The sequence below is a fragment of the Psammomys obesus genome, unplaced genomic scaffold, assembly GCF_907164565.1.
Source record: "Psammomys obesus unplaced genomic scaffold, mPsaObe1.curated_primary_1811, whole genome shotgun sequence".
Lineage (NCBI taxonomy): Eukaryota > Metazoa > Chordata > Mammalia > Rodentia > Muridae > Psammomys > Psammomys obesus.
Window position 1 is genome coordinate 17,111,311 of NW_026591086.1, and position 10,972 is coordinate 17,122,282.

A 10,972-nucleotide genomic window follows, 5' to 3' on the forward strand; every position below is an offset into this window, starting at 1 on the left:
ACACACACACACACACACACACACACACACACACACACACACACACATATAGGGAGTTACCCCATCCCTCCTCCAACCATGATATATATGCATTGAATTTCTTTTCCACCCATAAAGATGGATTTATGGTGTGTGCTTTCTCACTTTAGTGCAATATCTGGCTGAAATTAGGAATGTGGCCAGACATTAACCAGTGGAGTTTTTCCTCATGTAATGCTCATTGATCCCTTGGGCCACTGAATTGCTATCTTCATCTTTTACCTCTACTATCTACTTGGTGGAGTCAGTGACTCCAATGAATGTGAATTAGATAGATGCACAGTTTAATCCTCTATGATTTTGAGAGGTTAGGTGACTTCACAGATGTGGTCAATTTTGATAACTTTCTAGATGAAGTTGCTTTTGGCCTGGGCTGATTTGAGCAAATTGTTATTCGGCTCTCGTTATAGACATGGTGCTGGAAAATGTATGAGATCAGCACCATATTTATGTAGCTTCAAAATTGAAAAAAAAAAAAAAGAGTTGCTTCTTTTTGAAGTTTCTGGAGAGGTCTTGTAAAGGAGAGTGGTAACATCTATTGATTGCTGCAATATTCACTGATTGCTACTCTGTACCAGGCCCTGAGTACATCTTGGAGACAGGATCAAGAACATAGTCCCATGAAGGGGTTTAAAATTTATGGGATGCTAGATGTGCAAGTAAACACACATCAATACTAAGTCCATGAGGGTTTCAATTTTAGGTTGGTATCAGAGAGTCACAGTTTGCCAGGGGAGGTAGAAGGGAAACTTCTATCAGAGGCAGAGTTTGAAATTGATATTTAGAGTATGATTAGAAATTTAAAACAACAAATAAGAGGGGGAAATGGAAAAAATGTGCTTCAGAAGGAGAAAAAGCATGGTTATTTAGTATTATTGGGAATATGCATGGAAGGAGGGCTTGCTGAAGGGATGATGAGTGGGACAGACAGACAGACAGGTCAGTCAGATTTGAAGACCTTGGGTGCTTAAGAAGGAAATTCTTTAAACTTTATAGATGTTTATCATGGTAGGAATCATAACAAATGGCAATTGGAACGTTACAATTACGTATCTTCAGTAGCCTGGCTGCATCCTCCTGTAAGCCAGTATAAAAAGTTCAGAGTGCCATGGGGCGCGTATCAAACACGGCCAGGAAAGCCCTGAGATCACTGCTTAGCTTGACTGTGAACTGTCCAGAACACCTGCATGGGGTTTGCTGTATCAGATCCACAAATTCATTTCATTAGTGAGGATAGAAGACTCAGAGAGGTTATGTACCTTCCTTTTCCAGATTCAACACCTAGTGATGCCCAAGGCTGACTAGATGTACTAGTGTTAATTTCATCTCACCGAAAGAAAGGTTGTAGAGACTCTAAAAGAAACAGGGAAGATAAAGATTTTTAGTATGGACATAGGAGTGAGTCTCTGGGGGCTGGGTAGCTGCCTAGGAACAGTTGGGCAGATCCTGAGGATGAGGGGAGAGGGATGGACCCTTACAATAAGTAAGACTGGAGTCTCCTAGGAATGTCAGGATTTCCAGTTAAAGAGAGGTTGTTGCCTAAGGAGTTTGGACTTCTCTGACCAAAGTTGTTAGGTGAAGAACTTGTAAACTTATTCTTCACTGGGCTAATGTTTTGGTAAATCTTAACATTCGCCATGACCTTCGCTTTGTAGCCTTGCCTAACACATCATTTTGGAACATTTTGGAAGCTGCTGCTCTTTGTGCCTCAATGCTTCTGAGGCTTCCAGGAAGTATGAACTGCTACATTAATGACATGCCACTCCATATGCCCCAAACAGAAAAGATTTTCTGTTAAAGTTTGGATAAGCCTTTTCACGTCAACAGTATGAGCCCTAAAGTGCGCTGGTGTTTAAACACTGTTTGTTTTGGTATGTGTATCAATACTTCCCTTTCTTGAAAATGTTTCATTGACTTTCTAAGAGATTTCAAGTAGACAAACATCAAATTCATTAAACTCCTTGGAATCACTTGAGCTGACCCAAAGATAAATGAAACATGTAGAAACTTACATGTTTTATTACAAATGGCCAGAAAAAAATCCCTGAGAAAGCCAAATCCCTCAAAACTCACCATTATCAATATTTATTTTTCAGATTTTGAAAGTGAGTAAAACTATACCAAGTTGCATCTTGCCTTTTGCTGTCTCTCAGTAAACTTTTTGGAAAACAATCTGGCTGTTGAGTCCTGATTGAAAGGGAGGCACACTGCAATATGCAGGGATGAGATACTAGAGCAGAAGATAATGCTTGAAGCCACACTTTTAACTTTCAATTTCAGTGCTGTCCAGAAAACTGTAAAACTGGGGGAAGGTGAGTAATAGATTTGACAGCTACACATTAAAACGGACCTTATTAGTGAAATATAAATTATAGCTAGGCATTTCCTATCACACCCCATGAAGTTAATGATAAGCAGTCAATGAGATTTATATACCCTTAACATTTTTATAATGAGTCTGTTGCTTTGATGACAGCTTACTGTCAAATATTATGCTTAAAAATCTATAGCGTTTGATTCAAATGAATAGACAATTTAGCTTTGTTGTGATAGGTTTTGATTTTTCTTTTTTTCACGAGGTTCACATGCTCACTTCTCTCCCTCTTTACTTCTTTGTGTTCCTCCCCAGACTAAGCACTTAAACTTCCATACATCCTACACTGAAAAGGAAGTTTCAAGTGGGTGCACACTGACCAGCAGAAAAAGCCATGATCACTGGAAGAGCATGAGTTCCACAGATTTCTAGCACAGGTGTGAGGACTCAGAAGAGATGGCATGTTTTGCTAAAGGCGGCAAAATTCACAGGGGCTTCTGGTGACACCTGCAGGGCTGTGGGGATGGGAGCATAAGACACACTGGGAGGAAGGCCTTTTACAGTGAGAGGGGCACCCCTTGCGCATTGGGTTGAGAAGATAATGTCCAGCTCTCTCCTGGAAAGAGTCCTATATGGATTACCACAACTGCCTGCAGTCTTGAAGATAGCTCTTCATTGGCCAAGTGCCCCATAAATGCTGCTTACAGATTGACTGCAGCTGGAGAAGGCACGCAGAGGTGATTCTGAGGGACACTTGACAGAGCCCTGGTGCCCCTACAGGGTCGTTTTTCTGCACAGGTCAAGTGCACACAGCTGCTTCCTCTACACAGAAGGGAGTGTGACTTTGGGAAGCAGATGTCTGATTCTCCTTTTTAGGAAATAGAACTGTTGCTCAGAAACACATGGTCTGTCAGGTTAGAGAGACCTTAAAGACTTTAGTTTTCCAAAGGGGTGGAATTAGAGTATTTTTTTAAGTGATAGGTTAAAATATTTCCAACAAGCTGACAAGATGCTTATCTTTGCTCTCTGCTCTGTGTGTCATTGTGTGTCTGTTTCACCTGCCCCACCTATCGTAGACCATGAATGCTAGCTACAAAGATGAATTCCAAATAATCACCTGTGCTTGAAGTTCAGGAAGACTGCCACCTGCTACCCACCAGTTCAAGTTTTGTTTCTGTTGCTGTAAGTAAACACAGTGACAAAAAGCAACTTGAGAAGGAAGGAAGTTTTTGGCTTACAGATTATAGTCTATCATCAAATGAAGCCAAGACAGGAATACTCACAGCAGGAGTTGAAGCAAAGACCACATGGAGCACTGCTGACTGGCTTTCTTTCCACGGCTCTCTCAACTACCTTTCAGAGACAGCCAAGGCTCACCAGCACAGGGATGGCACTGCTCATGGCCTGAGCCCTCCTACATGAATTAGTCATCAAGCAAAGGTCATCATACATGCCCACAGGCCAATCAGATGTAGCAATTCTTCAACTGAGGTTCTCTCTTCTCTGGTATGTCTAGTCAACAACAAAATTAGCCAGAACACAAACTATTCTTGTTCTGACCTACCTATACCCAACTTTGATATTTTCCTCTTTGAAATCAGCATGTACTATCATCTTGTTTTTGTTTTGTTTTGTTTTGTTTTGTTTTGTTTTGTTTTAATCTTTGAGTTTTTTGAAAAAATACTATTAGGTTTTTTCCCTCCCTCAAACATATCATATACAGGAAATAAGAATCACTCTTGAATTACAAAGCTACTTCATTGGTTGTGAACCCCAGAGCCCTAGCAGGGGCATGAGTAGACACCAAGACTGAGACTTTAAAATGATGATTTCTGCTGTGGTAAGAGCATCGTCGTCTGGGCTCAGGTGTGTGTCACGTTCTGTGCTAGGGTTACATTGCTTCCTAGTACTTCTGTAGTCCTTTGGGACATTCTTATTATCCCATTTTATTCATCTATGTGTGTGAGAGTATGGCTTTGAATCTCAAGCTCAAGATTATTTTTTTTCCTATTTATTCATTTAATCACTTTACAGCCTGATCGAAGCCCCCTTCATCCTTGCAGTCCCACCCTCATGACCCCCTCGTCTCATCCTCCCCTCTTCTTCATCTCAGAGAAGGGGAGGTTCCAAGGGGTACCAACACACCCCACCTTCTCAAATTGAAGCAGAACTAGTTGCATTCTCTCTTAATGGGGCCTGACAAGGCAGCCCAGCTAGGGAAAAGGGATCCAGAGGCAGGCAGCAGTGGTAGAAACTGCCTCTACTCCCATTGTTAGGAGACCTACCTATTGACCAAACTGCACATCTGCTACATACATGTAGGGGACCTAGGTCCAATATTCTTTTAAGAACAGCAGAACCACAAGAGTAAGCTAAAATATACTAGAAAAAGAAGACACTTTGATTTTTCATGCCATCTTGTTTTGAAGTCTTAAGCTGGCAAATTTCATCTTTCTTTTTCTTAAGGACACTATTTCATGTGATCATTCTTGTTGATTGATGACAAGTGTTAAATTTAAATAATGCCATGTTTAGGAAAGAAGTAGAAAGGCACCCTTGAAATTCTCTGATGCCTGAATCAAGGTATGGCACAGACTAGGTCCAAAACTTAAAAAGATTATCCAGAGAGAGTCAGTAGTTTTGGTATATTTGCAGGAAAATATCAATGTTACTGCTAATAGGAAAAAAAAAATATACAGTGGAAATCTCTAGTACTGTGGTAAAAGCAGGCATCCAGGGAAAGTGGTTGTCAGGGAGAATTATGAAGGCAAGCAGTGTCACGGTAACAACTTGGTAGACATAAAAAGGTTGTCAAAGGGTCATGAACAGAGGGTAACACTTCTCCAGTGTGTCTCAGATGCCATCAGCTGAAGGCACACAGCACCAGCTACTGGGTGGGATGTTGAGCAGAGGTCACCAGACCTTCAAATGAGAGGCGTAGACTCTGCCATCAGGAGCGTAGATGTGGGAGAGATCTGTGATCAAGTGGTTATTGCTTAGTCTGGACTAGAAAATCCTTTCTAGCCAAGGACCAATATTCTTTTAATATAGCACAATATGTACCTCAGGTTGTCTGTCAATATTTAAGGCTTTTGAAACACAATATTATCAAAGCCACTGACATTTGATCCATAGAAGATGAAAAAAATGATGCATTGTTATCAAATACCTTTTCATAAACATCATATTCACGTATTTCATATAGCTTTTCTCTGAGGTTTAAAACAGCAGCTTGTCCTTAGAAGCGAGGAGAGGCCATGTGCAATGGTTCCAAATGAAGATATTAATATTCAAATGATAGCAAAACCTTGCTAATTTGCACTAATGACTGGGGAACCCATTGCAAATTACCAAATTAGTGAGTATGCCAGCAACCCGGATTTCTAAATACCCAAAGACAGCACCAGAAAACGAGTCTTTCCTATAATTTCATCAATGCAATTGAATTTTAACCATTAAGAGTAATTTGTAGCCTATACTTTGTCTATCTTGCAAACCTAGGTACATTTTAAAAAGCAGTGGTGAGGGAATGATAATTAAATGTATTTTTAATAGAGAGTTTTGATTAAGGAATGCATGTAAAACAAAAGAAAACCTTGGAAAAATATACTGAAGATTTTTGCAAAGGCTTTTATTTTTTTATTTTATTATTATTATTATTATGCCAGATATAGCTGTGTTCACTTTCTCTTTTAGTCATCCAACAGAATGTGCAAGCATTTAATGAAATATTACACTAAAGACTCATAAGCGTCAGTGAAATCTCTCAACTAACCAGGCATCTTATTAGTGGAAGAGGTAATTTTCTGAAGCTCAATTACATGAAAATGGAAAAGAGATGAGTGAGAGTAAGGGCAGGAATCACAGCCTTGTTGGTAGTGGCAGCCCAAATCTATTCCCAGAAATGGCAAAAAGAAGGGCCTCGTATGCAGGTTTGGGGGATCAACCGTGGCTACCTACTGAAATGTTATGTTTTTGGACTCCTATTAACTCTTCTCTTTCAAAATGCCTCACTTTGTATTTGTAAATAATAATTATTATTGTGTATGAATTCCTATTTATCTTTTTATAATTTTTTGAAAACTTTATACATGAGCTTTGCATCTATGTCACTTCTGCCTTCTCTTCCTTCTCAAATTCTTTCCATGTTCTCCTTTCAAATTCATGATTTTTCATTATTATTGTGACATGTATATGTAACAATGTTTATATGACCCACTGAGTCTACTCAGTTTTGCTCTTATCTGTATGTGTCCAGAGCTGGCCACTTGGGATCAGACAGTTGGAAACTCATGCCTAGAGAACATTGATTCTCCCTTTCTCAGTAACCATTGACCATCCATAACTCATTATCTAGGGTTACAACCATGTGGAATGTGTCTGCCAACTGATGATGTCTTTATGCTGGTCTTCTTCAGGCAACCTTATTTTTGAGAGTTCATGGGTACATTTTCCCTGTCAAGTCTAGGAAAACTATTTTAAACAGCAGTCACTTTGAGCCTCTGGCTTGTAATCTTTCTCCCAATTCTGTGATTTTTTTTCCCCTTGAACCTTAGATGTAGGGATTGAGTTGTAGATATATTAGTTGGGTTTTGGCACCAAACAGTCACTTATCTTCTACATTTTGACCTGTTGTGGATCTGTATAATAATTTTCATCTGCTTCAAAAAGAAGTTTCGTGTATGAAGGATGAGAGGTATACTTACCAGTGGGTATAAGAATAAATATTTAGAATACAGCTAGGTATTATATTGCTTTAGGAGAATGGTAATGATTTGTTATTCTTTAGGGTCTGTGACTTCCTCTGCTACAAGTTTACAGGTAGATTTATAATACCAGGCATGAATTTCCTTCTTTTGTGCAAGCGTTCATCCAATTTGAGAGGTGTTGAGTACTCCCAAGATAAGAGTGTCACTCTTATATCATTCTGGATGTCTTCCCACCATTCCATCATCATTGTGGATCATAGTCTTTATAGGTAGGAATATTGATTTCTCCACCCCATTGGCAGCTTGAATAGTAAGTAGCTTTTTAAATTGTGAGTCAGTTCTCACAGAACTAGTGTTCAAGTCTGTTTTAACTTAAGTCCTCCAAATCCTCTCTCCAAAATGTGATGTCTTCAGAATAGATAGAGCCTTTCTTTCAAACTGTAGGAGGCAACCAAGGGCAATGGCAGTAGCTTATTTTATTTTGGAGAATCACTTGCACTATCCTGAATATGCTTAGTACCAAGGTTTTTCTTCTGTTATAGAACGTGAGTCTTTCTTGGTTACTGGAGTCAAAGATCTGACTCCCCCCCTGCCCCCTGAAAGACAATGGGGTAAGAAAAGAGTGGAGTAATTATATAATCTAAAATGTGTGAGGTCAGAGAAGGAATAAACTGTGGGTTCATAGTTCCAGAGATGTGCTGTCTCTTTCTCTCTGTTCTCTAGTCAGGGTTCTCTGTATCTATGAGCGAAGAGGGCCTCTGCCTTACTTACCTTACACAGGTGATCAAAGCATTGGCTGTAAATGTGGAGATAGTGGGGGCAAGGTGGAGAGTTACTATGAATTCTCAGGACTTCCTGTTAGCTGGAGGTTGAAAATTGTTCCTGACCTTACCTTACTCAGAAGTCCTAGAGCTCTGTTAGTGGCTGCTGATCTTGGTTGGCTCAAGATCGACACTTGGTTGTGTAGAAAGGCACAAAGCAGGTGTGGCTGGCTAACTGTGACAAGACTGGAAATCACCAACTGTGCTAAGCCCTGAGGGTAAAATGGCAGATAATGTCTATTTCTAAAGCAGGCAGGTTTCCTTCCATTCCTGTGGCTCTCCAAACATCCTGTTTACAACCACAACCTTCATTTAAGGAACTCTCTCTTTCCACAGAAATGATAAAGCAGGAGACTTCCTCTCTCAGTCCGAGTTAGACCAAGGAATAGAAGGCTGGGGGAAAAATCAAATCAAATCAAATGAAAACAAACTGTATACAACCACCCTAGACCTTCCCCTTATACTACTGATCGTATCACAGTGAGAGCACACAGTTTGAAGATAGCCCTGAATGAGAAGAAAAATACCCTACCTACATACAGAGACAAAGGCTAGGCTGTTACCCTCATATACAACATATTTCTATAAAATATCGTGTACAAGGATAACTTATACCAAAGGAGACCAAAATAGAAATGCGAAAGTTACAATGATAATTATTTGTAAAGGAGTTAAAATCGGAGCAAGTACCCGAGTCTACAGCTAATTTAAAACCGAGCTAAACTTTGAATTGTGTAAATTGTGACAGTCTTATTGAGCTCCCACACTTTGAGGAAGTGAGGAATATAAATAATGTTTTCCAAAGAAAATGGGCTGTGGTGGATATTAAAACTTTAAAATCTTCAAAGACTAATGCTTTGCTCCCCCCCACAACTGTTTAGGCAAAACTGCATGAATTATTTGTTTATTTGTGTTGAAGCTTCAAGGATTCTGGTGGCTTAAACTTGCTATAAGTGCCTTCTGCTTTTCTCCTCATATTGTTCAGCTTTGATGGCTTTCATGAGCTGTTTCCCTGGAGACACGATGGTAATGGTCATAACAGGTACACTCAGTCTCCACCACTCTCCGACAAGGATGCAGCTGATGTGACTGGGTACGAACTTCTTGTAATGAAATCCCAATCCAATTACTGAAGTGGAGAAGTTAAAGTATCAGCAGAATACACTGAGAACACTTCAGCATCTTTCGTTTTCTTTCTGCCCAGCTCAGATATTATTACTTCTTAAACTTTCGTCTGCAGGAATCCATCAATGTCCCTTTTCAAATTCTCTAAAAACCTTCTCCAAAGAGGATCTGAAGATAGGCAATTTCCTCTTATCTGAGTTTTCATAGGATTTTTAGCTCGAATTTTATTGTATTTTTAAGGGTCCTCTAGATGCTCATGAATGGCAGTCAAGTTGAGTTAAAAAACACATGATGCAATCCACTCAAAATCTCAGGATACTATCTAGGAAGAACAATCAGGGACAACATCCCGTTAGAGGAGAGTCTGACCAGTTCTTGTGAGCACTGCAAATGGTTGAAAATCCGATGCCTTTAGCTGATGTCAATAAACTTTCACAAAAGTTGTGTTTATCATAAGGACTAAAAAATAGACATGGCAAAGCTGTGTATTATTTTAACCAGGGTTTGTGTATTATTTTAACTCTGCTAAGATGGTAAAAGGCTTGATCCCTTTTTATTGAATTCAAACTTCCTTTTATAAAGCAACCTTCTGCCTAACGTGTCTCAAGTTCAAAGGAAGAACTGGCTAAAGCATGTTTGCCAAAAGATTTGCTGAAGTCTAGCATGTGATCTGAGTTCCCTGATCATGTTACAGATGAAGGATTGTGGAAGTTAGAATATGAACCTCTCCCACCAGTCTCTTCATGTTTTTCTTGCTTTTCTGTGCATATTTCCAAAGGAAGGCTGGAGTGGTTCCACTGTAGTTATGCTCATCAAGAGTCTTTGTATCCAGCTTCTGTTTTCAGCTCTTTCCTGAGAAGCAGTGTGTGTGTGTGTGTATGTGTGTGTTGTGCTTAGATAATACCCTTGGCCTTCCATATGCTGGGTAAGTGCTCTGACACTGAACCTATGAACATTCTTAATAAGGATAGGGAAATGCTAGAGATGCCATTTTCTTAACTCTTGAATTGAATTGAAAAAACAATTACACTAATAAAGACATATGTTTCCTCAGGGTGCTAAATCAACTAAGATTAATCCAGTGATAGCATGAGGTTGATTTATGACCTATACTTTGTGGTTAAGAGAACTTCACCTAGTTTCTTTCATGAATACCATCTGATTATAGCCTAATTTACTCCTATAAAATCTGAGGTATTATATAGAAACCTGCTACAATAGAAGCAGCTTCTTAATTTGCTTTCATACGTGAAAGCAAATGATGGAGGAGGCAGAGCTCCAATTAGACACCTTCTGACACCAAATGAAATTTGATGAAATTCCAGTGCCAGGAATGGGTTACATTTAATTAAGTTGTTGGCCAAAAGGGCCCCATGGAAACCTCCAAACTACTCAGGCTACTGGCAAGGCTATTAGTGTCTCTCCACAAACTGATACCTAATAACTCATTGAATATGGAGAAATAGATGTGATAACTCTGTAGAGCCTTCTCCAGTACTGACTAGTGTTCATGGTAGTGGAAGCTACCGTGCATGATACCAAAGAAGAAAGGTAAACACCGGCACATCCACACACCCTTCAGGAACTCTTAAAATCATCTGCTCATAAATCAAGATGTATCATTTGATCACCTACTCTACAGAAGATGTGATGCTATCATTTCAAGGACACCAAAATTTCCATGAGTTGGCCTTGTTTCAGGAAGTGTATAAGTTATAAAATCATTAAAGATGCAGTCACATGGGGTAGTAAGGGAATGCCAACTGTGACACTGTGCAGCACAAGAGGAGGGTGAGCTTAATTTGAGTGATTCTTCCAGCCCACACTGAATGATACAGTATGAGTTATCTGTGGTATCTATGAGGCAAAGGTACATATAGGCCTGTAAGAGATAGGAGGAGTTAGAGAAACATTACTTTTTGGAAATAAATGTTTCACAATTAAAAACAAGTGGTCAGCCTTGA